The following is a 26,591-nucleotide window of genomic DNA, read 5'->3' as shown; positions in this document are numbered from 1 at the left end:
TTGTTGACCGTTTGCTTCAGGCATTCCCAGCACACAGCGCACGTGATCGTTCTCACACGAGCTCCAGGGGGCAGCAGACTAGGAGTGTTAGGGGTGCACACATCAGAAGTGGCGTTGGACAGAGGGGTTTTCTGACCAGGTTGTGGAGTGATTTTGCTATGACCGCAGACAGGACAGGTACTGCTGCATCAATTGAAAGTGACAGGAGACAACATTTGTCCAGTATGGTTACTAACTATTTTTCATCCCTTATCGATGTTCTCCCTCAACCGTCATTCCCATTTGATTACTGGGCCTCCAAATTAGACACCTGGCCAGAATTGGCAGAATATGCATTGCAGGAGCTTGCTTGCCCGGCAGCAAGTGTCCTATCAGAAAGAGTATTCAGTGCTGCAGGTTCAATATTAACCGAAAAAAGGACTCGTCTGGCTACCCAAAATGTTGACGATCTAACATTCATTAAAATGAACCACAACTGGATTTCGAAATCTTTTGCCCCACCTTGCCCGGCCGACACCTAGCTTTCCTATGAAAAGCTCTTGCCTGTGAATTACTTTTCTAATGTCTAATTTGCTGCAGCTGATTGTACAGCATACGACATGTTTACACCTCCCTAAATGGCAAAACTCCCCACACGGGGCCGTGGTATCGCGACTTGGCGCAAGCACCCGTGAGACTGCTGTTTGTCTGAAGTGGTGGGTGTGCTCGCTTTTGGTTGACGGCATTGCTACTGGGTCCCTCATAGTACAATGTAGTGTCTCTGGCGGTGGTGGTGCGCACCCAACGTCAGACACACCGTTGTAACATGAGGGGCCCTGGGGCGGTCCCGCCGGCCTCAAGAGAGTTCCCCCCTACCCCAGCTCAAAATGTGCTCTACCACGTGCAAAATTATGTCGCACAGCTCCACCAATCTTTAGTCTATTCGCTGACATCATTCAATGTCTGGCACTGACAATACAAATTTGTAGACATCTATGATGCAACTTAAAGTAGTCTGTGTCTGTGTCCTATATTGGCACCATTAAATAGTTACTGCCAAATTACTATGTCAGAAACTCAGTAGATGAGCCCACCCCTGTACCTAAGTATGCCACCTTTTTTTTTTGTTTTGGTTGTTTTGCGAGACATTAACATCTATTTATATTTTGGGAGTACTGGGACAGACACTCCTTGCACTACTCCTCCACTCACCACCAAGCTGCCTGTGTATCCATGTAACCGCTGTAAAACTGCCATGAGCCTATTGTTTGTTATTTTAGGCCTTTGATAGCCTGTCTGCGGCCCCTACTTGCAATACTCCTCCACTGACCACCAAGCTGCCTGCCCGTGTATCCATGTAACCGCTGTAAAACTGCCATGAGCCTATTGTTTGTTATTTTAGGCCTTTGATAGCCTGTCTGCGGTCCCTACTTTAAATACTCCTCCACTGACCACCAAGCTGCCTGCCCGTGTATCCATGTAACCGCTGTGAAACTGCCATGAGCCTATTGTTTGTTATGTTAGGCCTTTGATAGCCTGTCTGCGGTCCCTACTTTAAATACTCCTCCACTGACCAGACCACTGCTGCCCGTGTACCCCTGGAACCAATTATAAAGTGCCTACAGCCAGCCCATTTTCTTATGTTAGGCCTTTGAAGCCTGTCTGCGGTCCCTACTTTAAATACTCCTCCACTCACCACCACCAAGCTGCCTGCCCGTGTATCCATGTAACCGCTGTGAAACTGCCATGAGCCTATTGTTTGTTATGTTAGGCCTTTGATAGCCTGTCTGCGGTCCCTACTTTAAATACTCCTCCACTGACCAGACCACTGCTGCCCGTGTACCCCTGGAACCAATTATAAAGTGCCTACAGCCAGCCCATTTTCTTATGTTAGGCCTTTGAAGCCTGTCTGCGGTCCCTACTTTAAATACTCCTCCACTGACCACCAAGCTGCCTGCCCGTGTATCCATGTAACCGCTGTAAAACTGCCATGAGCCTATTGTTTGTTATTTTAGGCCTTTGATAGCCTGTCTGCGGTCCCTACTTTAAATACTCCTCCACTGACCACCAAGCTGCCTGCCCGTGTATCCATGTAACCGCTGTAAAACTGCCATGAGCCTATTGTTTGTTATTTTAGGCCTTTGATAGCCTGTCTGCGGTCCCTACTTTAAATACTCCTCCACTGACCACCAAGCTGCCTGCCCGTGTATCCATGTAACCGCTGTAAAACTGCCATGAGCCTATTGTTTGTTATTTTAGGCCTTTGATAGCCTGTCTGCGGCCCCAACTTGTAATACTCCTCCACTGACCACCAAGCTGCCTGCCCGTGTATCCATGTAACCGCTGTAAAACTGCCATGAGCCTATTGTTTGTTATTTTAGGCCTTTGATAGCCTGTCTGCGGTCCCTACTTTAAATACTCCTCCACTGACCACCAAGCTGCCTGCCCGTGTATCCATGTAACCGCTGTAAAACTGCCATGAGCCTATTGTTTGTTATTTTAGGCCTTTGATAGCCTGTCTGCGGTCCCTACTTTAAATACTCCTCCACTGACCACCAAGCTGCCTGCCCGTGTATCCATGTAACCGCTGTGAAACTGCCATGAGCCTATTGTTTGTTATTTTAGGCCTTTGATAGCCTGTCTGCGGTCCCTACTTTAAATACTCCTCCACTGACCACCAAGCTGCCTGCCCGTGTATCCATGTAACCGCTGTAAAACTGCCATGAGCCTATTGTTTGTTATTTTAGGCCTTTGATAGCCTGTCTGCGGTCCCTACTTTAAATACTCCTCCACTGACCACCAAGCTGCCTGCCCGTGTATCCATGTAACCGCTGTAAAACTGCCATGAGCCTATTGTTTGTTATTTTAGGCCTTTGATAGCCTGTCTGCGGTCCCTACTTTAAATACTCCTCCACTGACCACCAAGCTGCCTGCCTGTGTATCCATGTAACCGATGTAAAACTGCCATGACTGCCTACTGTTTGTTATTTTAGGCCTTTGATAGCCTGTCTGCAGCCCCTACTTGCAATACTCCTCCACTGACCACACCAATGCTGCCCGTGTACCCCTGGAACCTATTTAAAAGTTCATAGAGCCTAGTTATATATTTTATTTACTATTAATAAGGCCATGATGGACTACGCTGTACCACGCTACAAGCTAACCAGTCGACACTTCTTTTGCGAGAAAAGCCATCCCAACCCTCCACCAGCATGTAGAAGACCGCATTGTCCATGCACTCTGGCAATCTGTGAGTACAAAGGTGCACCTGACAACAGACGCATGGACCTGTAGGCATGGCCACGGAAGATTACGTGTCCATTACGGCGCAATGGGTTAATGTGGTGGATGCATGGTCCACAGGGGACAGCCTACTAAGTCTGTCTGCAGTCCCTAATTCAAATTGTCCTCCACTGTCTAAATCGGAACTTCCACCTTCTGACTTTCGGCCTATAGTATCAGAAATTAAACTGCATTTGGCCTTCAACTTTGGTTAGGGCCTACTAACGGCTTCTGCCCCTCCCTGGTGTTGCCCTCAACTAAATAAAGCTGAGCTTCAACCTTCTGCTCCAAATTACCATTTTGAAAAATGCAATAGGCTTTTCAGGCCTACTAAAGGTGTCTGTCTGTGTGCCCCTGCCTGGTGTTGTCCTCAACTAAATAAAGCTGAGCTTCAACCTTCCGGCTCTCATTATGTGGTTTTAAAAAAAAAAATGGTGGTTAGGGCCTACTAACGGCTTCTGCCCCTCCCTGGTGTTGTCCTCAACTAAATAAAGCTGAGCTTCAACCTTCCGGCTCTCATTATGTGGTTTTAAAAAAAAAAATGGTGGTTAGGGCCTACTAACGGCTTCTGCCCCTCCCTGGTGTTGTCCTCAACTAAATAAAGCTGAGCTTCAACCTTCCGGCTCTCATTATGTGGTTTTAAAAAAAAAAATGGTGGTTAGGGCCTACTAACGGCTTCTGCCCCTCCCTGGTGTTGCCCTCAACTAAATAAAGCTGAGCTTCAACCTTCTGCTCCAAATTACCATTTTGAAAAATGCAATAGGCTTTTCAGGCCTACAAAAGGTGTCTGTCTGTGTGCCCCTCCCTGGTGTTGTCCTCAACTAAATAAAGCTGAGCTTCAACCTTCCGGCTCTCATTATGTGGTTTTAAAAAAAAAAATGGTGGTTAGGGCCTACTAACGGCTTCTGCCCCTCCCTGGTGTTGTCCTCAACTAAATAAAGCTGAGCTTCAACCTTCCGGCTCTCATTATGTGGTTTTAAAAAAAAAAATGGTGGTTAGGGCCTACTAACGGCTTCTGCCCCTCCCTGGTGTTGTCCTCAACTAAATAAAGCTGAGCTTCAACCTTCCGGCTCTCATTATGTGGTTTTAAAAAAAAAAATGGTGGTTAGGGCCTACTAACGGCTTCTGCCCCTCCCTGGTGTTGCCCTCAACTAAATAAAGCTGAGCTTCAACCTTCTGCTCCAAATTACCATTTTGAAAAATGCAATAGGCTTTTCAGGCCTACAAAAGGTGTCTGTCTGTGTGCCCCTCCCTGGTGTTGTCCTCAACTAAATAAAGCTGAGCTTCAACCTTCCGGCTCTCATTATGTGGTTTTAAAAAAAAAAATGGTGGTTAGGGCCTACTAACGGCTTCTGCCCCTCCCTGGTGTTGCCCTCAACTAAATAAAGCTGAGCTTCAACCTTCTGCTCCAAATTACCATTTTGAAAAATGCAATAGGCTTTTCAGGCCTACAAAAGGTGTCTGTCTGTGTGCCCCTCCCTGGTGTTGTCCTCAACTAAATAAAGCTGAGCTTCAACCTTCCGGCTCTCATTATGTGGTTTTAAAAAAAAAAATGGTGGTTAGGGCCTACTAACGGCTTCTGCCCCTCCCTGGTGTTGTCCTCAACTAAATAAAGCTGAGCTTCAACCTTCCGGCTCTCATTATGTGGTTTTAAAAAAAAAAATGGTGGTTAGGGCCTACTAACGGCTTCTGCCCCTCCCTGGTGTTGTCCTCAACTAAATAAAGCTGAGCTTCAACCTTCCGGCTCTCATTATGTGGTTTTAAAAAAAAAAATGGTGGTTAGGGCCTACTAACGGCTTCTGCCCCTCCCTGGTGTTGCCCTCAACTAAATAAAGCTGAGCTTCAACCTTCTGCTCCAAATTACCATTTTGAAAAATGCAATAGGCTTTTCAGGCCTACAAAAGGTGTCTGTCTGTGTGCCCCTCCCTGGTGTTGTCCTCAACTAAATAAAGCTGAGCTTCAACCTTCCGGCTCTCATTATGTGGTTTTAAAAAAAAAAATGGTGGTTAGGGCCTACTAACGGCTTCTGCCCCTCCCTGGTGTTGTCCTCAACTAAATAAAGCTGAGCTTCAACCTTCTGGCTCTCATTATGTGGTTTTAAAAAAAAAAATGGTGGTTAGGGCCTACTAACGGCTTCTGCCCCTCCCTGGTGTTGTCCTCAACTAAATAAAGCTGAGCTTCAACCTTCCGGCTCTCATTATGTGGTTTTAAAAAAAAAAATGGTGGTTAGGGCCTACTAACGGCTTCTGCCCCTCCCTGGTGTTGCCCTCAACTAAATAAAGCTGAGCTTCAACCTTCTGCTCCAAATTACCATTTTGAAAAATGCAATAGGCTTTTCAGGCCTACAAAAGGTGTCTGTCTGTGTGCCCCTCCCTGGTGTTGTCCTCAACTAAATAAAGCTGAGCTTCAACCTTCCGGCTCTCATTATGTGGTTTTAAAAAAAAAAATGGTGGTTAGGGCCTACTAACGGCTTCTGCCCCTCCCTGGTGTTGTCCTCAACTAAATAAAGCTGAGCTTCAACCTTCCGGCTCTCATTATGTGGTTTTAAAAAAAAAAATGGTGGTTAGGGCCTACTAACGGCTTCTGCCCCTCCCTGGTGTTGCCCTCAACTAAATAAAGCTGAGCTTCAACCTTCTGCTCCAAATTACCATTTTGAAAAATGCAATAGGCTTTTCAGGCCTACAAAAGGTGTCTGTCTGTGTGCCCCTCCCTGGTGTTGTCCTCAACTAAATAAAGCTGAGCTTCAACCTTCCGGCTCTCATTATGTGGTTTTAAAAAAAAAAATGGTGGTTAGGGCCTACTAACGGCTTCTGCCCCTCCCTGGTGTTGTCCTCAACTAAATAAAGCTGAGCTTCAACCTTCCGGCTCTCATTATGTGGTTTTAAAAAAAAAAATGGTGGTTAGGGCCTACTAACGGCTTCTGCCCCTCCCTGGTGTTGTCCTCAACTAAATAAAGCTGAGCTTCAACCTTCCGGCTCTCATTATGTGGTTTTAAAAAAAAAAATGGTGGTTAGGGCCTACTAACGGCTTCTGCCCCTCCCTGGTGTTGCCCTCAACTAAATAAAGCTGAGCTTCAACCTTCTGCTCCAAATTACCATTTTGAAAAATGCAATAGGCTTTTCAGGCCTACAAAAGGTGTCTGTCTGTGTGCCCCTCCCTGGTGTTGTCCTCAACTAAATAAAGCTGAGCTTCAACCTTCCGGCTCTCATTATGTGGTTTTAAAAAAAAAAATGGTGGTTAGGGCCTACTAACGGCTTCTGCCCCTCCCTGGTGTTGTCCTCAACTAAATAAAGCTGAGCTTCAACCTTCCGGCTCTCATTATGTGGTTTTAAAAAAAAAAATGGTGGTTAGGGCCTACTAACGGCTTCTGCCCCTCCCTGGTGTTGTCCTCAACTAAATAAAGCTGAGCTTCAACCTTCCGGCTCTCATTATGTGGTTTTAAAAAAAAAAATGGTGGTTAGGGCCTACTAACGGCTTCTGCCCCTCCCTGGTGTTGCCCTCAACTAAATAAAGCTGAGCTTCAACCTTCTGCTCCAAATTACCATTTTGAAAAATGCAATAGGCTTTTCAGGCCTACAAAAGGTGTCTGTCTGTGTGCCCCTCCCTGGTGTTGTCCTCAACTAAATAAAGCTGAGCTTCAACCTTCCGGCTCTCATTATGTGGTTTTAAGAAAAAAAATGGTGGTTAGGGCCTACTAACGGCTTCTGCCCCTCCCTGGTGTTGTCCTCAACTAAATAAAGCTGAGCTTCAACCTTCCGGCTCTCATTATGTGGTTTTAAAAAAAAAAATGGTGGTTAGGGCCTACTAACGGCTTCTGCCCCTCCCTGGTGTTGCCCTCAACTAAATAAAGCTGAGCTTCAACCTTCTGCTCCAAATTACCATTTTGAAAAATGCAATAGGCTTTTCAGGCCTACAAAAGGTGTCTGTCTGTGTGCCCCTCCCTGGTGTTGTCCTCAACTAAATAAAGCTGAGCTTCAACCTTCCGGCTCTCATTATGTGGTTTTAAAAAAAAAAATGGTGGTTAGGGCCTACTAACGGCTTCTGCCCCTCCCTGGTGTTGTCCTCAACTAAATAAAGCTGAGCTTCAACCTTCCGGCTCTCATTATGTGGTTTTAAAAAAAAAAATGGTGGTTAGGGCCTACTAACGGCTTCTGCCCCTCCCTGGTGTTGTCCTCAACTAAATAAAGCTGAGCTTCAACCTTCCGGCTCTCATTATGTGGTTTTAAAAAAAAAAATGGTGGTTAGGGCCTACTAACGGCTTCTGCCCCTCCCTGGTGTTGCCCTCAACTAAATAAAGCTGAGCTTCAACCTTCTGCTCCAAATTACCATTTTGAAAAATGCAATAGGCTTTTCAGGCCTACAAAAGGTGTCTGTCTGTGTGCCCCTCCCTGGTGTTGTCCTCAACTAAATAAAGCTGAGCTTCAACCTTCCGGCTCTCATTATGTGGTTTTAAAAAAAAAAATGGTGGTTAGGGCCTACTAACGGCTTCTGCCCCTCCCTGGTGTTGTCCTCAACTAAATAAAGCTGAGCTTCAACCTTCCGGCTCTCATTATGTGGTTTTAAAAAAAAAAATGGTGGTTAGGGCCTACTAACGGCTTCTGCCCCTCCCTGGTGTTGCCCTCAACTAAATAAAGCTGAGCTTCAACCTTCTGCTCCAAATTACCATTTTGAAAAATGCAATAGGCTTTTCAGGCCTACTAAAGGTGTCTGTCTGTGTGCCCCTCCCTGGTGTTGTCCTCAACTAAATAAAGCTGAGCTTCAACCTTCCGGCTCTCATTATGTGGTTTTAAAAAAAAAAATGGTGGTTAGGGCCTACTAACGGCTTCTGCCCCTCCCTGGTGTTGCCCTCAACTAAATAAAGCTGAGCTTCAACCTTCTGCTCCAAATTACCATTTTGAAAAATGCAATAGGCTTTTCAGGCCTACTAAAGGTGTCTGTCTGTGTGCCCCTCCCTGGTGTTGTCCTCAACTAAATAAAGCTGAGCTTCAACCTTCCGGCTCTCATTATGTGGTTTTAAAAAAAAAAATGGTGGTTAGGGCCTACTAACGGCTTCTGCCCCTCCCTGGTGTTGCCCTCAACTAAATAAAGCTGAGCTTCAACCTTCTGCTCCAAATTACCATTTTGAAAAATGCAATAGGCTTTTCCGGCCTACTAAAGGTGTCTGTCTGTGTGCCCCTGCCTGGTGTTGCCCTCAACTAAATAAAGCTGAGCTTCAACCTTCTGCTCCAAATTACCATTTTAAAAAATGCAATAGGCTTTTCCGGCCTACTAAAGGTGTCTGCCCCTCCCTGGTGTTGTCCTCAACTGAACAAAGCTGAGCTTCCACATTCTGGCTTTCGCCCTATACTATCAGATATTAAACTGCATTTGGCCTACTAGTGTGGTTAGGCCCTTGAAACAGTGTCTGCTGCTCTTGGGTTTGCTACTCCACTGAACAAAGCAATGCCGCCTGTTTAGTCCTGTTACCAATTTTGAACTGCATGTAGCCTACTTTATTCTTTGGCCCTATATCTGTTTCCTCCTCATCCTGCCCATTGCCCAGCCACTGCTAAATGAGTCTGCTGGTACATTGACCTAGACCACTACATTCCCCTTGTACTCTACACAGCCAGAATCTGTCCCTGCTGAAAGTAAGGTTCCCCTTCCCGCATGTTATACCACCTTACACAGGGACAAAGAGGAAGGTGCAGATGAAAGTGCAGGTTCCTTCATCAGGTGGGGGGGCATACTCGTTGGCGACGTCACTGGCACAGGGCCCCTCAGAGTACGCAAAAGTGTCGCTGCTGGTGGGAGGCGCCCCCGCCATGCAAACACACCGCCGTACTTTGAGGGGCCCTGTGCCAGTGGCAATGCGAACGAGTGGGCCCCCCCCCCCTGCTTGCTCAGGATCACAGCACTTGCAACTTTTAAATACTTACCTTTCCCTGCAACACCGCCGTGACGTAGTCCGCATTTCCTGGGCCCACGAAAAACTTGAGCCAGCCCTACTCCCCCCACAACTTTCCCCCAATTCCCTATGCCCAACTATTATTATACAGTTAATTAAGATTGGCAAGCTTCAGAAACAAGAATGGATGTTTTTGGCATTAAAATGGGCACTGTAGGTGTTTTCCTGGCCTCCACTCACTGCCGACTATGCTTCCCCATTGACTTGCATTGGGTTTCGTGTTTCGGTCGATCCCCGACTTTTAGCGATAATCGGCCGACTGCACTCGACTCGACTCTGGACAAAATCGGGTTTCCCAAAACCCTACTCGATTTTAAAAAAATGAAAGTCGCTCAACCCTAGTGTCCAATACTGCGGTTTATTCTCTGCCAACGGCGTAGCATCAATTCCTCTAAGAGGAATAGGATTTTCTAAAGGCTCCAGGACAAAACCACAGCGCCTGGCAAACGACAAGTCCATAAGACTCAGGGCAGCGCCTGAATCCACAAACGCCATAACAGGGTAGGAAGTCAATGAGCAAATTAAAGTCACAGACAAAATAAATTTAGGCTGCAAGTTACCACCGGCGACAGGACTAACAAACTTTGTTAGGCGTTTAGAGCATGCTGATATAACATGTGTAGAATCACCACAGTAAAAACACAACCCATTCTGACGTCTATGATTTTGCCGTTCAGTTCTAGTCTGAATTCTATCACATTGCATTAAATCAGGCGTCTGTTCAGACAACACCGCCAAAGGTTTAGCGGATTTGCGCTCCCGCAAACGCTGATCAATCTGAATGGCCAGCCTCATAGAATCATTCAGACTTGTAGGAATGGGAAAGCCCACCATCATATTCTTAATGGTTTCAGAAAGGCCATTTCTGAAATTTGCGGCCAGAGCACACTCATTCCACTGAGTAAGCACGGACCATTTCCGAAATTTTTGGCAATACACTTTGGCTTCATCCTGGCCCTGAGAAATAGCCAGCAAAGCCTTCTCTGCCTGAATTTCAAGATTGGGCTCCTCATAAAGCAATCCGAGCGCCAGAAAAAACGCATCAATATTCGCCAATGCCGGATCTCCTGGCTCCAATGAGAAAGCCCAATCCTGAGGGTCACCCCGCAAGAAGGAGATAACAATTTTAACTTGCTGAGCTGAGTCTCCAGACGAACGAGGTCTCAAAGATAGAAACAATTTACAATTATTCCTAAAATTCCTAAATTTAAATCGATCTCCAGAGAACAGCTCAGGAATAGGAATCTTAGGCTCTGACATAGGACTGCCAATTACAAAATCCTGAATGTCCTGCACACGAGCAGCAAGCTGATCCACACTAGTAATCAGAGTTTGCACATTCATGTCTGCAGCAGAGTTTCAAGCCATTCAGAGGTAAAGGGGAAGGAAGGAAAAAAAAAAAACTCAGAACTTCTTTCTTTTCTTTTGATCCCACTTCTGCAATGCATTAACTATTCAGTGGCCTGGCATACTGTTGTGATCCTAATGGCAGAGGATCTCAGGGTCTTCAGCAAAGTCTGCAAACATAAAAACTAGCTCTTAGGGAGGTGGTAACTGAGCTGACCACATACCTGATCCTAGCCCACAAATAATAGCAGCCGGGGAACGTGCCTACGTTGGTTCTAGACGTCTCGCACCAGCCGGAGATCTAACTAACCCTTTCAGAGAAAATACAGACCTCACTTGCCTCCAGAGAAAGATACCCCAAAGTAGATACAGGCCCCCAACAAATAATAACGGTGAGGTAAGAGGAAAGGACAAACGTAAGTATGAACTAGATTCAGCATTCAGAGGCCCACTAAATAATAGCAGAAATATAGAAAGCGGACTTATGTGGTCAGCGAAAAACCCTACCAAAATATCCACGCTGAATATCCAAGAACCCCCGTACCGACTAACGGTATGGGGGGAGAATATCAGCTCCCTAAGAGCTTCCAGCAAAATCAGGAATCACATTATGAACAAGCTGGACAAAAACAGAATAATACAAATAAACAAAAAAAAACAAGAAAGCAGGACTTAGCTTATGTTGCAAAAATCAGGACCAGTAGACAAGAGCAACCAGACAAGGACTGATTACATGGATGCCAGGCAATGGACTAAGACTCCAGGAAGTTTAAATAGAAACACCCAGAGTCTTAACGAAGCAGGTGACTACCAACCTGGGGAAAGAGATCCAAGAGCCATACCGCGAGTGACCACAAGAAGGAGCCCCAAAAGTATAGTTCATAACACAGTACATGGCGGGATAATGTGAACACACATGGGTTAGCTTAACCCGGTATGTAAGGAAGCAAACCCTGTTGCATCACAGGGCCACAATACCGCAGAGTGAACGCTAGTATTGGGTCACAGGACTCTGCCCCAAGGACACGGGGTTAGAGTCCCTCTAGACCACTAGCGCTCGGCGCCGCAACTGTGGTGCCAGGAAAAAGCCTAAATAAAGATTTACCACACGAAGTGCATACAACGCCGCTCTGGCATACACCACTAACCACCCTAACTAGCGCCAGGAAAGCGCACTGTGTGCACGGTGCCGCACTGGCGGTCGCTGCAGAGAAACGTGTTCTGAATGTGCAGGTAGCACTGTCAGGCACTAGGTAGCTTCCACCATCCGCGAACAGGCAACAACACGAGGGAGGGAATCATTAAGGACCTTTCATCCATTGACAGATATTCATCTACACACACACGTAGTAAGTTTACACTAGCGCATGGCCGAGCGGCCATGTGAACCTTTTATAGCAGTAGCACTCTGGGACCTTCCAGATGGTCCAATAGGAGCCGCAACAGGACCTGAACATGTGACCCTCGACCTCCAATGAGAGGTCGTCCCGTGGGCATGCTCAGTAGGAGAAAAGCGGCACTTAGTCCCAGAAAGGCCTGCTGGCTGCTGATCAGTGCTGGCTACAAAGGCAGAGCTTGGAAAGACAGCAGTAATAAGTCGCACAGTATAAGCTTGAGCCATATGCTGGGATCGACATCTCCGCTGAGCAGGTTCCACTGCGGCTGGAAGAGAATGGGAGACCACAGTGGACATGGTTCGAAATTCCCCCTGTACAGCGGCGGAAACTTGACACCTAACAGGTGTAGAGATGTGTCTGCTGCTAGAACTCTGTGTGGCATTGACCTGGTCTCTAAACTGAGCTGCTGCTAACCTGCAATTTCTGAGGCTGGTGACTCGGATAAACTTATCCTCAGAAGCAGAGGTGACTCTTGGTCTTCCTTTTGTGGGCGGTCCTCATGTGAGCCAGTTTCTTTGTAGTGCTTGATGGTTTTTGCAACTGCACTTGGGGACACTTTCAAAGTTTTCCCAATTTTTTGGACTGACTGATCTTCATTTCTTAAAGTAATGATGGCCACTCATTTTTCTTTACTTAGCTGCTTTTTTCTTGCAATAATACAAATTGTAACAGTCTATTCAGTAGGACTATCAACCTCATTTATAAGGCAATAAATCCCACTTATTAAACCTCACAGGGCACACCTGTGAAGTGAAAACCAAAGCAGTCATCAAAGCAAAAGGTGGCTACTTTGAAGAAGACATATTTTCAGTTGTTTCACACTATTCTGTTAAGTATATAATTCAACATGTGATAATTCATAGTTTTGATCCCTTCAGTGTGAATTTACAATTTTCATAGTCATGAAAATACAGAAAAATCTTTAAATGAGGTGTGTCCAAAATTTCGGTCTGTACTGTATATATATATATATATATATATATATATATATATATATATATATAAAGTTTTCAATCGGCAATCAAAATAACGTATATACCCCCAAAGTATTATCAATATAAAACTACAGCTTGAAAAGCAAAATCAAGTCTTCACACAGTTCCAACATCAGAAAAATAATAAATAGATATGTCCTATGTGGTGGTTTCCAGCAGAAGAAAATGTATGTCACTTCAAAACGCGTTGAGTAAAAACCGTATGTTAATAATTTCCTGTGAATTGACGTCTCCAATAATCAGAAGCGCGGGAGGTATCCACAAATTCCCTATATCTTCAATCTCATCAGAAAAATAATAAAGGTACAAAAATCTAATTTTACATTTATGAAATTCAGTTTGCTGTAAGCATCTTGTCAGGTCTTATTACTGCATAACAAACACTGTAAAAACAAAACCCAAAAAACAATGGCAGAATTGAGGCTTTTTTCAAAATTTCACTGCACTTGGAATGTTTCCCTGTTTCCATCAAATAATATGGTTAAATGAAAACTGTCATTCTTATTCACAACTAGTGTTGAGCATTCCGATACCGCAAGTATCGGGTATCGGCCGATACTTGCGGTATCGGAATTCCGATACCGAGATCCGATACTTTTGTGGTATCGGGAATCGGTATCGGAACCATATTAATGTGTAAAATAAAGAATTAAAATAAAAAATATTGATATACTCACCTCTCCGACGAAGCCTGGACCTTACCGCTGTGAACCGGCAGCCTTCTTTGCTTAAAATGAGCGTGTTTAGGGCCTTCCATGACATCATGGCTTGTGATTGGTCGCGTGGCGGTCACATGAGCGGCACGCGACCAATCAGAAGCCGTGACGTCATGGAAGGTACTGAACACGCTCATTTTAAGCAAAGAAGGCTGCCGGTTCACAGCGGTAAGGTCCAGGCTGCGTCGGAGAGGTGAGTATATCAATATTTTTTATTTTAATTCTTTAATTCCTCTCCTTCAGACCCTGGGAACCATCAGGGATACCTTCCAATACTTGAGTCCCATTGACTTGTATTGATATCGGGTATCGGTATCGGCGAGATCCGATACTTTGCCGGTATCGGCCGATACTTTCCGATACCGATACTTTCAAGTATCGGACGGTATCGCTCAACACTATTCACAACTCATCTAACAAAAATCTCATCTTCATACATATATGGTATATTGCCGGAAAAGTGAAGAGTTTCGCTCATCTAAGAAGTCGGAGGAAAAATTGAAAGCAAAAAAATTAAAAATCACCCATCCCTTAAATGATTAAAGAGATTGATTGATTTAGAAACTCAATTGTCAAACATCCTACTGCAATTCTGTGGAGAGTTTAATTCCTCAAGTAGAGCCACTACTGAATAGTCTTGGAAAATTTTTTATTTATCCAGAGACTTGCAGAAAATAAAAAAGATTACTTTTCTCACCCTCCCCAGATCTAGTGATGCCTCTCAACAGTTACTCTGTGCTTTGTTAACAGACTGCAGCAGTGATGTGACATAGACCACTGCAGGCAATCACTACTAAACAAACCCCAACTTATAGCCCCTTGCTGGTGCTAAATTAAAAAAATATATATTTGCTTATCTCAAGGAACAGCGCCAGTCTTCCGCTATGCCAGTCTCAGTGGCAGCTGATCACTCGCTGTCTGCACAATTCTGTACAGTGTCTCGCTACTACAGTATTGTAAAAGCTGCAAACGATAGGTAGCTGCCGATTGGCATCAACAGTCATGTTATTATGTTTGTCATGAGACCAGCGGGGGGAACACAAGGGAGAGATCTGAAAAGTGGCTCCATGCCAGGAGGTTAGTATCCTGTATTTTTTTTTTTTTTGCAGCACCAAACGGTCATACATGAGGGGTGTCCAGTTATGAGTGAAAGGTTCAGATCAATATAGATATCTACATACTAGATAATATAAATAACCTGACAGATTCAGCTTGGGAAACAAAGTTTAGAATATTCCAGAAAGGTCTCATGTAAATATTTATTTTGATCTACAATTTTTTTCTATTTTTCACAGGTTTCAAGAAGATAGAAAACCATTAACCAAAGTTCAGTAACTGCATATTGCCCCAGTGACCTCTTCTATTTTTAACAGACTAGGAAAATTATACGAAGAGCGGGAAGAAGGTTCAGACAGATACACCATCACATTCTGTGGCTTTTAAATAGTCAATAAAGCGAAAGTGTCCTTCTATCCTGAGTCTTGTCTTATGTCAGTCTGTTGTGAACTTAAATAAGAAAAAAAATTAGATTGTATATACAAGTGTACATTTTTGTAAAAATGAAATTTAACTCGTCCTTGTCGGAATCCTCCACAGTCTAAAAAAGTTCCTCTAAAACCATAAATAGAAGATAGAGGAGGTGGACCTGCAGCAGTATGTCCTCCACTGTGTCTCTGCGAGACTAGGGCTGTGAGAGAATGCTGGTGGAGGGTGGAGAAGGACTGGACAGGGTTAAATAGTCCGACTCTACAACTCCACACCAGAATAAGCCCATCCACCAAGGACAGTTGTAGAGAGAAAATTCACATAGTGATGCAGAAGAAAGTAAAAGATAATATCTTTGGCTTCACTATATTGAATACATATCTACACTTTTGTATACTTACTGGACTGACTACCTCTGTATTGGGGAGACTAGTTTAGTCAGAGTGGAGCGCCCCGTCAGGGCAAGGGGGTACTCGGTACCGGGTGCTGCAGTTCACAGGGAGATATCACGGTGGCTGACCCGGTCCGTGGCCCTGGGATGTCCGTATAAAGGGGAAAGGTATTTAAAGGGATATAGTTTATGTTTGTGACTCCACCTGTGGTATTCGGTCAGGGTGACCAATGCTGCTTTAAGGGGTCTGCTGGGGTGACGTTATGGCAGCTAGATGGTATACCTTCCCACAGGTGAAGTGAAGTATGTCCCCAGGACTTCCCAGTGTGTAGATGGTGGTATGGTGAGAGGCGCAGAGAAGAACGAGGACTCAGGGTTGCAGTCTCTTTACCTTTACTGAAGACTTCAGCATCCACAGTCCAGGGTACCAGATTACAGGGCAGAGTCCCCTTGTCCAGGTGGAAATCAGTAGCCTTCCATTGCGCTGCGGTGGTGTAGTCCCTTACTGCCTATGGCTTCACATAGAGGTCTCACAGATGTGGTGTTTCGCTCTCTTTGTCCCCCTATAGGATACGACAACACCCGTATGACTGGTGACTTGAGCCTGTTTATAGGGTCTCTTAGATAACCCAGCTCTGTAGGTGTCACCGTGCCTCCTGGGTGTAGGTGTGGACAGGTAACCTGCAATTAGCTGTCCTGCCGGTCTCTGAAATAAGATGTAGAGGTCCTTACTCCCTTGGTGTTCCGGCTACTGGGATTTTGTGCCTCAGAAGGAGGCAGCCTGAGCGGGGCTGGTCCCCTTCTGGTATCCTCTCCTTTGCTTCAACTTCCTTCACGCTCGCTGCAATACGATTCTGCCTTTCAATGTCTCTTTCTGGTAGCTGCAGCTCTGAGGGCATGCACAGCTCAGTTAACTTCTGTCCTCCTCAGACTCTGGTCTGGAACTAACTGAGCTGAGCTCAGCCAGCAACTGACTGCTGCCAGGAACTGACTACCTTTCCCTACAGACTACCAGTTATATATGTATGGAGAGTGACGTAATAAATAGGAGCAGAAGCTCCCCCTGGTGGTCTGGAGTGTGAATGAGTGTTGCATGTTTGTGGTACCTTAATGCAGTTATCTTTCCTTGGCTCCAAACGAAGCATCACTCTCCCCGAGAGGAAAGCAATACCACTGCGACGACCAGGACCCTGGCGCCACAAGAGCAATGCATGTAAATGGTTTCCAATACTCGCCAGAGGAATTTCAAATCCAGTCGTGGGGTAAAATACATTATAAAACTCAGAAGTGCTTGAAGATAAGTAATGTAATGTTCATATACAGTACAAATGTGTATGCTATGCATATGAATAATTAAACAAGCATCTGCAAGAGGGCCAGTTTTCATGTGTGGTCCTTTGATCCTTGACGCAATAATGGAGCAGTGTAATAGTGACACAGACACAACTGAGTTATCTATGGAATTGGTTCATTTCAACTTCAGACAAGACAGAGTATTAGTTACATCTAGTGATGAGTGATCGTGCTGGGATAAGCTGTTATCAGAGCATGCTCGAGTGCTATCCAAGTGACTTCAGCATGCTCAAATAATATGTTCGGATCCCTGCAGCTGCTTGTGGATCGCCCCCAGGCACAGGGCAATGGGGTACTCAGCACCGGGTCTATCTCTCTTGGTTCTCGGGGTGTCATGGTGGCCCGACCCGGTTCGTGACCAATTAAAGGTGTAGTTGTTTGTACGGTGTTCGTGATGCCACCTGTGGTGTTCGGTCAGGGTGACTGATGCTGCTGGGGTCCGCTGGGGTGATGGAATGGCAGCCAGATGGTATACCTTCCCACAGGTGAAGTATGTCCCCAGGGCTTCCCAAGGTGTGTGGATGATGATAGTGATCGTTGTGAGGCGCGATGAATAACGAGGACACAAAGGTTGCAATTTCTTTACCTTTTACTGAAGACTTCAGGGTCCACAGTCCAGAGTACCGCTTACAGGGCTGGCTGAGTCCGGCCGGTCCGAAGGCACATCCAGAGTCCCCTTAGCCAGGAGGAAATCAGTAGCCATCCTACTAGCGCTTGTGTGTTGTAGTACCTCCCTGCTGAGCACCACGGGAAAGTCCTCACAACCTTTGTAGATATTTCTGATGTTCTCTCTCTCTGTCCCCCAGATGATATGGATAGGACAACCCGTATGACGGGGTAGGCCTGGAGTTAATTTATAGGGACCCTAGAGACGCCCCTCTCCTACAATTGCCTCCGTGTCTTCTTAGGTATTTAGGTTAGGCAGCCAACTTGGAATTGACTGTCCTGCCATTGTCTTGAGTAATGCGTAGAGTCAGTACTCCCTCGGTGTTCCGGCCACCGGCTTCGCGCCTCGGAAGGAGGCTGCCAATCTCGAAGCAGGACTCCTCCCAGTATTATCTCCTTGTGCTGTGACTTCGGTTCTCACTCTCCACAATATACTTCGCTTCGTGTCCTTTCTTAGGATGCTGCCGCAATGATGTGCAGGCGCAGCTCCGTAACATTCTATCTCACGCTAGACCTCTGTCAGGATCCCACCCCTGACAGGACCTCTCTGGGTCAAACCCAGGTTGCTTCTCCCTCGATGTTATCTGGTCGAAGCCCAGTCTGCTTCTCTCTGACTAACTTCCTATCCAACCCACCAGTTTTACCCGTGTGTGAGGAGTGGCCTAGTAGATAGTATCTTTGCTCCCCCTGGTGGACTGGAGTGTAAAGTGTAGTGTGTGACTGTGATACCTGGAAAGGTGAACTCCGTTAGTACCATCAGACGTAACATCACTCCCCCTGGTGGAAGAGCAACATTACTGCAACGACCAGGACTGTGGGGCGCTGCACTTGTCTCATGGCAGCCCACACTTTGGCCAAAAGAGTGTGGATATCAGATCAACAAAAAGTGATTTTAAAGGGCTTGGCCACATTATAATTAGTTTAAATATGTGCTGGGCACATAATTTCGTGGTACTTGTCTGTCTATAAGTCCTTGTAGAACTGATCTATAGATGTCTATAGGATTGGATTGGATAAAGGATAGGATTGCTCCCACATCTGTAGTGTCTACTACTAAGATGCAAGAAGGAGAAATTCAGGAAATCGTTTGCACCTACTGCTATGGGGATGTATAATAATTTCCTAAGGGTGGTAGACATCAATGACTGATTGCAGGTGTATTAATGTCAATTAACAGTGACTTATATACCTGAACTACCCACATTTATTTGTTATGTAATGTTGGTGTGGAGATCAGACTAAACCAAAGAATCCATCTTGTCTTCCTCCTGAGAAATCTGGTTTACAACAGGAAAATTGAGCAAACTTGACATTTTCTTTTTATGGAAGTAATCACGCGCGCATTTCTCCTTGATATTGTAGCCTTTCACCCACATACCAGATATTGTAACTTTTCACTAGAATAGATTTGCTTTGTAAGTGATTGTGAAATATGAGCGCTTGTGCGCATGTCTGTAAAATGCCTAACCTTTTTACTATATAAAGAAGGGGGAGCGCCCAGTGAGGGAGGCGTGCTCCAGGGCTGCCCCTGTTTATGAACACACAACCTTTGTGCTGCGTGTCATTTACTTGGATCCCTACATCCAGGAAGCCAGGGACGGAGAAGGACTCAACATTTCTTGGCCGCCCGAACAGGGACCCGAGGCGAGAGTATCTGCTCGAGATTCACCTGCGGATACGGACAACGGAGATCTGGGATAATGGACGGCAAATGAACTGAAAAACCTGGCCAGGTAAGAGACATTATTAGTTCTCTTTTATCTGCCCTGTATTATCCGAAAGATCTCTACGAGCCGTGTCACGCTGGGTTAGTCTAGTAGTGAGTAGATACCTATAAAACTCGGGTTACCGTATTGTATAGATTTATGAGTCTTGTCCCTGGCAGTGTGTGAACAGTGTGAAGGTTGTGGCATGTGGTGAAAGAAGAGTAAAAGTACGTAGAAAATAAGCCGAAATAGTTGGGATAAAAGCCTTATACACAAAAGTCAGCCTAACTGGGTCATGTGGTTGCGTCCTTTCGGGGAGACCTCCGCCCATGCTTGACTTTTTCTAAGTGCTTAACCCCTTCATTTCTGGATAAGGTTTGATAGAATGAGCCCAGGACGCGGGTCCATGAGCCTGGGACAAGTATGATAACAGAGACTGAGAGTTTTGTGATCTGTATGGTGTTGCTGGGTCTGTTTGCGTGCATAATAGCACTTAAGTACGTTCTACATGTTAGGAAGAACGGAGCAGACAAGCCTTTCAATATTTTAGCTCCCTAGGAGAGAAGGCAACAAGGCATCACCACAGAGTAAGTGATTGTCCAAACGTCACCTGGGGTAGGAATAGCTAATATTGAAAAGAAAAATGGGAAATAAACAGACAAAAACCGTCTTAGGACAAGTGGAAGCAGCAGATATCATACAGGAAAGATGTGGAAAGACAGTCAGAAGGCAGATTAGAAGGGTAAGAGAAAAATTGGGAATTTCAGAAGCACTTATGTTCAGTACAGAATGCGAAAGACTGAGTAAAGAACGAGGTGGAATTATCAAAGACAATGGGTGGGAAGAAATCATACACTGTATGATAAAGGTCTCAAAAACAGCTAAAGAGGAGAATTGGAAGTACGATCCAGACACTTCCAAATGGACCATGGGGAAGGGAAAATGTTGTGACATAATCCCGCCACCTTACCTAGATCCGAATGTCCAACCATTTGTACCATCAGGGGGAGCAGAAAAAGGAAATCCAGTTCCAGCCTTGTATCCTAGACTTAATGGGGTAGAAGGATGGATATGTCAGAATTGTGGTCAGCAAAATCCAGATTGGAGGAATGATTGCCTAGCCTGTGGTGCGCCTAGACATGGCACTGTACTTGCTCCTGTTAGGGTAATACCAAGACCTTTTAGGGAAACAAATGCTGACGGGGTAATGGGAACTAGGTATCATCAAACTCGGCAATATTTCCCTTGGTCCCCTTCTGAAGGTATGTCTCTCTTGCATAACGCGCCAGACCCCACCCAGTTTCCAGTCAGATTTGCACAATATATACAGCAAATTATGCAGACTCACGCAGGAGTCTGGGCGGATGGAGAGGAATTATGTAGAATGAAAATGACTCCTGGTCTCTTCCAGGAATTACTGGCATATCTACAGGGACATAGGCCACAGGCAGGACAAGTGGGACAGGCAGGACAAGTAGGACAAGCAGGAGAAGGTGCCCTACAAACGGTAGAATCAGGCAATCAGTTCGTAGACCACTTAATAATTTTCATGAGACAGAAACAGAGGCAGAGAGGAACAACGGGAGTGGTGGCTCAGAAACCTGGTCAATCAGTAGATGAGTATTATCTAGGGGTAGAAAATAGCTTTAGAGATGAAGGAATAGATCTGACCACTCCAGGAATGATGAGGTTAATTACAAAAACCTTCATAGATGGATTGTCTCCAAAAGTGAAGGAGAAACTTAAGGCCGCAACTCCTGATTGGAGAACCTTGGAAGACCCACACTTGGCTAGGCAAAAAGCCGTAGGGATAGAGTTGGATTTAAGAGAAAATCATAAGCCTGTCAGAATAGCGCAAGCAAACACAACAGGAGGGAGAGCAAGACACAATTTTCCTTGTCATTACTGCAAGAAACCAGGACATTTCCAGAGAGAATGTAGAAAGAAACAGGCAGACATAAAATCAGGAAAATTTGTACCAAAGAATAAACCCTCAGACACCCAACAGACATCCATAGTGGATGGTCCCATACCAGATTCAGATTGACTCAATGTGTTACAAACTTCCCTACCAGCTAGAAGACCTATGATACAGGTGAATGTAGGGGGGAGAGAGATCCCATTTTTGATAGATACAGGTGCAACTTCCTCAATTTTGAATCAAGATTTTCTTCCGAACCCGGAAGATATTTCACAACAAACAACTTTTGCTGAGGGTTATGATGGGGTAATTCAAACACTGCCATATACTGTGCCCCTAGAGGTCTCATTAGGACCTAAATGTTTTGCATCCAGATTTTTGTATGCCAGAGGTGCCCCAACATGTTTGTTAGGAACTGATGTCCTAAAGAAATTAGAAGCGAACATCAATTTTAGGGAAGATGGCACAGTTATGCTGACTATCCCTGATGATGCAGAAACATTAGAACAATATGTCAGAATTCAGGCTTTTGAGGATCATACTGAAGAAAAAGAGTACACCACAGATCTAGACCTCTCAATGGTCCCAGAAACACTGTGGGCACAAGGAGATACTGATGTAGGACTATTGCATATAGCTCCTGTAAAACTATCTGTGCAATCAGGAACTGTTCTCCCACAGCTCAGACAATACCCTGTGAGTGCCCAGCAGGAACTAGCAATTACAAAACAGATAGAAGAATATAGAGAGAAAGGAGTTTTGGTAGAGATACAATCACCTGCTAACACTCCTCTGTATCCAGTCAAGAAGAGAACTCTTGATAAGAGTTCTATGCCCAAATATCGTATGGTACATGATCTAAGAGAAATAAACAAAGTTCTAGATCCAATCACCCCAGTTGTACCCAATCCTCATACGTTACTATCACATTTGCAAGGCTTCAGACTCTCAATTTAGCTACACTGCTACCTCTCGAGTCTGAAGGGGGGAATAAGGACACTGATCCACACGCAAATTTTTTCCCTACAGACACACATGATTGTACAGAGCTCATTTTACAAGAAACGGTAGGCTTACCCAATGTATCCGAAACACCACTTCAAAATCCAGATTTAGAGCTGTTTATAGATGGTAGTAGGTTTGCAGATGACACAGGTAACTTCCATATAGGGTATGCAGTTGTGTCAGAATCTGAAACTCTCAAAGCAGAACCACTTCCACCGAAACAGTCTGCACAAGAAGCAGAACTAACAGCATTGATTGAAGCGCTAAAAATAGCTGAGAATCAGACAGCTAATATATACACTGATTCTAGGTATGCACATGGTATTGTGTTTGACTTTGGAGTAATTTGGAGAGCTAGCGGTTACATGACAGCGTCAGGACAACCTGTAAAACATGCTTCTCTGATCAAACAGATCTTAGAGGCTGCACAAGAAACAAAAGAAGTAGCAGTAATCAAGGTAGCTGCACATGTGAGACTCGACACTAGGGAATCTAGGGGAAATGATAGGGCTGATAAAGCAGCCAAAGCAGCAGCAGTCAAACCCTTACAACAGGTTCATACTGTAAACCCCACGGGAAATACTGAAGATAGACTGAGACAAGCACAGGAAGATGCAGGAGAAGAGGAAAGGGACAGGTGGAAAAAGGAAGGGGCAGAAGAACAAGCGGGAATTTGGAAGAAAGATGGACTAATATGTCTACCTAGAGCCTGGTACCCGATTGTAGTTGGTGGATTGCACCACCCTACTCATGTGTCTGCAAATGCAATGACACTACTGGCAAAGCAAGTCTGGTTGGCTCCAGGTTTTGGCAACTATGCAAGAGACTATTGTGCTGCATGCGTTATATGCCTGGCACATAATCCCGGACAGACAACAAAGACCCCTATGAAGCACCACGCCCGACCTCTCTACCCGTTTCAGCGATTACAGATAGACTTTATCCAGCTGCCAAAAAGTAATGGGTATGAGTATGTGTTGGTGTGTGTGGACATGTTCTCGGGGTGGCCAGAGGCCTATCCAGTTCGGAAGGCTTCAGCTAAAAACACTGCTGTAAAGCTAGTTGCCGAACTGGTGCCCCGTTACAGTCTCCCTGAAGTGATCGAGTCAGATAGGGGTACTCATTTCACTGGAGAAATATTTCAAAATGTACTGAAAATGTTGGGTGTTGAAAGTCAGTTACACACTCCGTATCATCCTCAAAGTTCTGGTAAGGTGGAACGCATGAATGGAACTTTAAAATTAAAAATACAGAAAGCCATGGCTGAAACAGGAAAGCCTTGGACAGAATGCCTTCCACTGGCCCTTTACTCAATACGCAATACCCCAAGGGGTAAGACTAAACTGTCTCCATATGAAATTTTGTTTGGCAGGACTGCCAATTTAGGATGTTATTTTCCACAGCAACTTGTATTAAATATTGAGTCATTGACTTCTTATGTGCAAAATCTTCAGAAACAATTAACTAAGGTGCATGCACAAGTTTTTGCTTCCCTTCCAGATCCTGACAACACTGAAGGAAGTCACAAGTTGGAACCAGGTGATCAAGTCTATGTAAAAAGACACACCAGAAAGGCTCTTGAACCAAGATTTGACGGACCCTTCCAAGTCCTGTTGACAACACCTACATCAGTCAAGCTTGAAGGAAAGGCATCATGGATACATGCAAGCCATTGCAAAAGAGCAGTATAAAACTCATGATATTGATGTTAATAATGTTAACACAGATGTGGGATAAATTAGTTAGAGCCACAGATTATCTAGATGATCAGATTTGGGATATATTGGACATATTAAATACTAGTATAGCTGTACAGAATCAGCTTATAATAGTCACTAACCAACATACCCTGGTATTGGATTACCTAACTGCCTCACAAGGGGGTATGTGTCAAATCATTGGGCCCACCTGCTGTCATTATATAGATCCGAATAGTACTATGAGTATGACATTTAAATTAAAGGATGTACAACGACTCAGAGATCAGTATGACAAAGACAATGACCAGAATAAGGATAGCTGGTGGTCTGATACCTTCTCTTTTCTTAACCCAGCCAACTGGTTCAGAGGGATCGGTGGGTGGGTTGCTGGGATTATGCAGAGCATAATACATATAGTTATGATTATTGTAATCATATATGTATTATTCAAGATTGTGCTCAAGGGTATCTCAGTATGCACAAATAAATTTTGTGTAATAGATGCAAGAGTATAAAGGTTTTTTTTTTTTTTTTTTCCTCTTTTCTTCTTCATTCTTATGTTATCCTCTAGTGATTCTAATTATTATTGCCGTACTAATTTTTGTTTTTATATTTTAGTATACTGCTGTATAAAGAAGAGAATGCACGAATTTTTATGCAAGAATTTGTGATAGATTATAAAAGAATATGTCAAAGGGGGGAATTGTGGAGATCAGACTAAACCAAAGAATCCATCTTGTCTTCCTCCTGAGAAATCTGGTTTACAACAGGAAAATTGAGCAAACTTGACATTTTCTTTTTATGGAAGTAATCACGCGCGCATTTCTCCTTGATATTGTAGCCTTTCACCCACATACCAGATATTGTAACTTTTCACTAGAATAGATTTGCTTTGTAAGTGATTGTGAAATATGAGCGCTTGTGCGCATGTCTGTAAAATGCCTAACCTTTTTACTATATAAAGAAGGGAGAGCGCCCAGTGAGGGAGGCGTGCTCCAGGGCTGCCCCTGTTTATGAACACACAACCTTTGTGCTGCGTGTCATTTACTTGGATCCCTACATCCAGGAAGCCAGGGATGGAGAAGGACTCAACATTTCTATACCTGTGCAAGATTTGTGTCCTAACATTTTATGTACTGCTGTTTGTATTGCTGTTGTATTACCGTAATTTCCCCCCGGGATCAATAAAGTGTATTGTATCGTATCGTATCTTAATCTCCTGAGAAACTCTCCAAATGCCTACTTCAAACACTGAAATTCTCCTTTAACACCAAATCAGGAATTAGAACAACTATCACTGGCAACTCTCAAGTGCCAGTGGCTAACATATATATACCAGAGGGGACTGGCCAACACAGAACAGCTGAGACAATTCAGGATGAAGAGTTACAGGAGATCAACTGAGCTAATTAAACCCTTGCAATGACAGAGCAAGAAAAACCTGCATTGATTAAAGAGAATGGTGAAGCAGTTCTAATCTGTGAAGGAGTTTGTATAATAAAACTCGGCGATCTTCTGGCTCTCTTTGTCACGGTATCCGTGTAACAACTGTTTTTGGAAACATTCTTACTTTGCAGCTATTTTTCCACATCTGTGTAAAATGTACTGTCCTGTATATGAATATGATTGAACAGATGGTAAACAGTAACCAACAGTTTGTTTAATAACACAATGCACTGTCTGACTATTTCTGCTTTTTCAAATTACAAATGATCCAAAAAAAATTTTTAAGGATAAGATGGCTACTGTGCCAATGTTTACACACATGTAGTGTATGCAAAAAAATAAATTGCTTTTTGACAATCTGGCGTTCAAAAATGATCAACTTTTGGTGAGTAGCAGAAGTTGTGGCGTTTGCAAACTGAAAAATCAATGAAATAGCTTCTTTTAACCATCAAAAAGTGTCCCTTTTTGTGAAGTGACAACAGATTTGGTGACTAAGCAAAGGGGAAGTGCCCAGACAGTATGGCTAATAAAGAAGCAACGGGAAGCACCAGTCCTGGTGCCCAGACATATCGTTAATTTTTGCTGGTCCTTGGCAATTTTAATATTTTTTTGCAATGGAAAACTTAAAAAAAAATAGCGATTTTTTTTTTTTGCTTCAGTAGTTGAAACAAGAGAATGAAGAAGCCACGGTGTTAGGGCTATCGGAACGCACCGAGTGTAGGTAGGAAGCAACAAGGTGCGTTCGCAGCCCGGGTTCCACCGTGCAGAGATACCTGCTGCAAAGTAATGGCGGATAAACACTGAGCTCACACGTGGGTTAAGCTTCACCCCATGTGAACTGAAAGCGATCTCTGTTGCCGCACAGAGTCGGCAAAAACTATTGCCCTAACTAGGGTTGTGCTTGCAAGCAAGCCAACGGCTAATTGCCCCCACTGACGCTAACTGCCTGCCTGAGTGTACAGTCCCAGGGCTACAGTTTCACACCACATATTTATATAGAGTGGTAAAGTATCCACTGGCATAAGCCAAATACATTTGATACTAGCGCATGGCCATGGCCAGGACCTTCCTGGATGACCAATAGGTGCTGCTACAGGGCCTGAGCATGTGACCCCCGACCTCCAATGAGAGGTCCTCCCGTGGGCATGCTCAGTGTGTGCAAAGCAGGACTTAGTCCCAGAAAAGCCTGCTCGCCGCTGACCAGTGCTGGTTACAAAGGGAGAGCCTGGAAAGGCAGCAGTAACCCTTCGCACAG

The 26,591-nt window shown here is 44.6% G+C and overlaps 1 protein-coding gene across 1 annotated transcript in view; it reads left to right on the top strand.

The window, feature by feature from the left end:
- LOC143769705 (alpha-2-macroglobulin-like protein 1) overlaps positions 1-15,135 on the top strand; it is a 120,410-nt gene extending 105,275 nt beyond the window's left edge. The window contains exon 14 of the mRNA XM_077258491.1: positions 14,959-15,135. The gene's annotated coding sequence lies outside the window, so the exon portion shown is untranslated. The remainder of the gene's footprint in view (positions 1-14,958) is intronic.
- Positions 15,136-26,591: the final 11,456 nt, after the last annotated feature.

The sequence above is a fragment of the Ranitomeya variabilis genome, chromosome 4, assembly GCF_051348905.1.
Source record: "Ranitomeya variabilis isolate aRanVar5 chromosome 4, aRanVar5.hap1, whole genome shotgun sequence".
Classification (NCBI taxonomy): Eukaryota; Metazoa; Chordata; class Amphibia; order Anura; family Dendrobatidae; genus Ranitomeya; species Ranitomeya variabilis.
The sequence above is the reverse complement of the archived record's forward strand: the minus strand, read 5'-3'. Positions and strand labels throughout refer to the sequence as shown.